Here is a 3974-nt window from a genome sequence, read left to right on the forward strand (position 1 = left end):
TCACATGCATCCCCATCTTTAAATATCCAAAGGGGTGTCATGGAGCAAGCTTGTTTTCTGCTACTCCAGAGACTAGGACAAGAACTGTGGGAATCATATGAAAAGAAAAGTAATTCCACCTAAATGTTAGGAAGAACTTCTTGACTGTAAGAGATGTTCACTAGTTGAATAAACTGCCTTGGAAAGTAGTGGAGTCTCCTTCTTCCGAGGTCTTTAAGAAGAGTTTGGATGGGCATCCTTTGGGAGCGCTGTAGTTGTATGTTCCTGCATGGAAGGAGGTTGGAATAGATAACCTTTGGGAACACCTTCCAACTCTATGGGTCTGTGAGTCTATGTTTGACATTTGCTGCCAGTGGTAAGATAATGGGAGTTTGGGCTGTCGGTGCATTTTGAGATTTGGAGTAAGCTCACCTTTGCAAGGAGAGCTAGCATGGCATAGTGGTTTGAGTGTTGGACCACAAGTTCAAATCCTTGCTCAGCCAATGAAACCCATTGGGTGACTTTGGGCAAGTCACACTCTCTCAGCCTCAGGGGAAGGCAATGTCGAATCTCCTCTGAACAAATCTGGTCAAGAAAACTCCATAATAGATTCACATTAGGGTTGCCACTGAAGGCACACAACAACGACAACACAATATAGAGTCCATTCGCTCGAATTGTCTCTTGGTGATGGAATCAGTGCCACCAAAGAAACCTTCAGGACCTAATGGGTTTATTCCAAAAATATCAATATACCTGGCTTTAAATTGATTTAACCTTTCCTAAAACCTGTTTACGGCACTTTTTGTCTGTTTAAAACATTTAAACATGTTTTAAATTTTTAATACTTTTAAATGACTTAAATGCATTTCACTTGCATGCCACCCTGAGACCAGGTGGCATCAGGTGGGGTATAAATATTTGAAACGAACAAAGTGAAATACAAAATGGCTTAAGCAAGATCCAGTGATGCGTATGTATGTATGCATGTGCGCACCTTCATGTTGCATTCAAATGACCCCATGGATTTTGTTGCATTTTCTTAGGCAAGGAGTCCCCAGGTTTTGCAACCTCCTTCTTCTGAAATAGTGCTAACATAATGCCTGGTGTTTGTTGGCGGTCTCCCAACCAAGGACTAACCAGGGCTGACCCTGCCTTAGCTTCCAAAACAAGACAGGTGGCTTGGCTTGCTTGCTTGAGCCAGCTCCCAGTTGTTTGAGTGACAGGCCAGCTCTGCATGTTGCGCATGGCACAGTGCGCACTCCTTTTGAGTTCCTTCCCCCTCTCTCCACATCTGCGGAAGTCTCTTTGTTCCTTTAGCAGCCAAACATGAAAGTTCCCAAAATACCAGGCTGACTTGCCATGCATGCAGACAAAGCCTCGTCTGACAACCACAGAAAGTGTGATGGCACATCTTGCCATGAATATAGGGGTTTTTAATGCTCCAGGAAGAAATAGCAGTCGGCAGGCCTTTGGGAACATTTCCTTTGGAGTTATGGGAAAATAATACAGAACATGGGGGGGGGGGGAGTACTAATTTTGCACTACAGCTCCCAGAATCCGCATGCTGGCTGGGGGTTAAGGAAGCCACAGTCTGATAATGGGGCTTTCACCCCCAACTTCTGGCCTGCATCCACTTTCCATCGGTTGCTCTAACCTTGGTCCGACCTCCAGGCCGCCTGCAGTTCGTCCATCCTCCAGGTCCAGTTTTTGATGAATGCACCTGGCTTGGCACGGACCCTGAACGCCAGCCCGGCTGTGCGTTTTGGCACCCTGACAGACTGACCGCTCCATTGCTCACGGTCCGGCTTTGCCACTCAAGAGAGCCATTGGGGAGATTTTTGCATTTATGACAAGCACAAGCCTTCTTTTAATCTCTGAGAGGCGTTGGGGATTAACAGAGTTAAAAAGCTGTGTATTTATTTCTCACCAACAGCATTCCCAGAAGAGCTGGCAGTGCCCAGACCGGTGCCAAGGAACCAGCCCTTCCCCGTTCAGTGACATATTGCTTGGCAGCCCATGTATGAGAGTGGAAAATTGCTTCTGTTCCCATCAACTAGTTACCATAAATCAGGCCACTGCCGGTTTAATTAACCTAAATGCACATTAATTCCAAGGGCCCCCTTTAATGCGCAGAGAACTCTGCATTTTGGATCACACTGTCTTGCACCGGCTGCATTAATCCCTCCTGACAGAGCATTGATGGATCTTCGGAGGCTTGTGGTCAGCCACTGAGAAGACAAACACACAACTGAGGATACACACACATATATACACATACCCAACATTTCCACAGCCTTCTGAAAACCAGATCTCATGAGACCTGGGGTGTTTTGACACTATGGATGGCAAAGTGGACATGAAAACCCAGAAGCAAAATGCCTTCTTTGTATCAAAGACGTCTCAGGGTTTTCGTTCTCCTTCTCTTTACATTGTCCTGATTCCTGAGGTCAGAATGAAAGCGCAATAAAATTATTATTATTACTATTATTAATTATTATTATTTTTTAAAAAGCAACAGTGCATATACACATCTAAGTTAAGGAAGCCATTCCTTGTTGCAAAGTCTTTTTCTACCCACCCAATGCCACCTTTTTCTTCTCATCCTCTGGTAACGTTTTAAGGAAACATTGGCACCGGAGGAGGATGAAGCTAGGCTGGAGAAACACCAACTTTCAATGCCAGGTTGCAAGAGTGTTGTCTGCAGTACACAACACCGTAATGCTGGAGAGAATAGGATTATCTTCCCAATCCTGTTGTAGCTGCGTATGCTGGCCTGCAGTAGGCACAGCACACAACAGCTGCCTCTGCCAACAAAAAGGCTCTGCTAACACTCCTGCCAAGAAAGACACTTCGAATGGGTCAATTGAAGCTATCCTATAAAGTTCCAGGGCTGGAAAGGGAACAAGTGGCTCCATTCCCACTTACAGATAAATCGGTGTGTGATTTGAATTGATGGATCGATTCGACAGTGGAGCGTGGTTCCCACTACATTCCCTCTTGGAATGGCTTCAGCGATTGGGATTAAGTGAGAACCAGGATCTTTTGAACTGGTTCAAACCGATTCACGATCCGGTTTAAAAGGTAGTGGGAATGAGGCCCATGAGTGCCTCTTCTCAAAGGTCCCTGTGGACATTAATGTTAAGCACAACTCTATGTTTATCGATCCATCTATCTATGGTTGGCATCCTTTTAGGGACTGGTGCCTGTGTTAACTTCCTTCCAAGAGCAGTTGGGTCATTTCAAAACTCTGTGTTCAGCCAAAGGTTGTGCGCAAGCAGAACTGGCACCAGGGATCATGTGGTGCCATGGCCATTTCTTGCATGCAGATGTGCATTGGGGCATCCCATAATTGTTTGCATAGTTAGTAGTGCAGTGCTGCAGCTCACTAACTCATCGCCACGACCATAAAGCCACCTTCTGTCTCCTTGGGTATATCCAGACTACATGACTATAACACTTGGATGCTGCTTTGATTGGCATGGATGGGTCTGAGGTATGGAAACCTGGGATTTATAGTCTCTCAGAAGCCTCTGTTGCATGCTGTGGCTCAAGGACGTGGGCCAGAGAATGCTTCGTGTCTCAGGAAGGAACAGAGGAAGTAGCCATGGCAGTTAGAGCGGATTCAAGCTGCTATAAGTGTGCAGTGTGGATACCCCTTTTGGGATAGAATGCCAACCTCTCCATCTGTCCCTCCTGAGTGAGGGACCCCAGCCCTTGGGATGCCACTGCTCTGCCCTTTGGGACCAAGCCCTTCCCTCCTCCTCTTCCTCCTCTTCCTCTCTCCTTTTCTTCTGGGATGCCATCCGGAAAAGGCTTCACCCCCTGCACCCCCATCGCCACCCCAAAAGGCTCTGCCCTCTTCCCCTCCTCTCCTCCCTTCCCTCCTTCTTCCTCCTCCTGCCCCTCTCCCCCGAAAGGCCCTGCCCTTGGTTGCTAAGCGCCCTCCCTCCTTTCCTTCTCTCCTCCTCTTCTCTCCTCCCTTTCCTCATTCC

The sequence above is a fragment of the Sceloporus occidentalis genome, unplaced genomic scaffold (assembly GCF_023333645.1).
Source record: "Sceloporus occidentalis isolate IW3139 unplaced genomic scaffold, rSceOcc1.0.p SCAF_13, whole genome shotgun sequence".
NCBI lineage: Eukaryota > Metazoa > Chordata > Lepidosauria > Squamata > Phrynosomatidae > Sceloporus > Sceloporus occidentalis.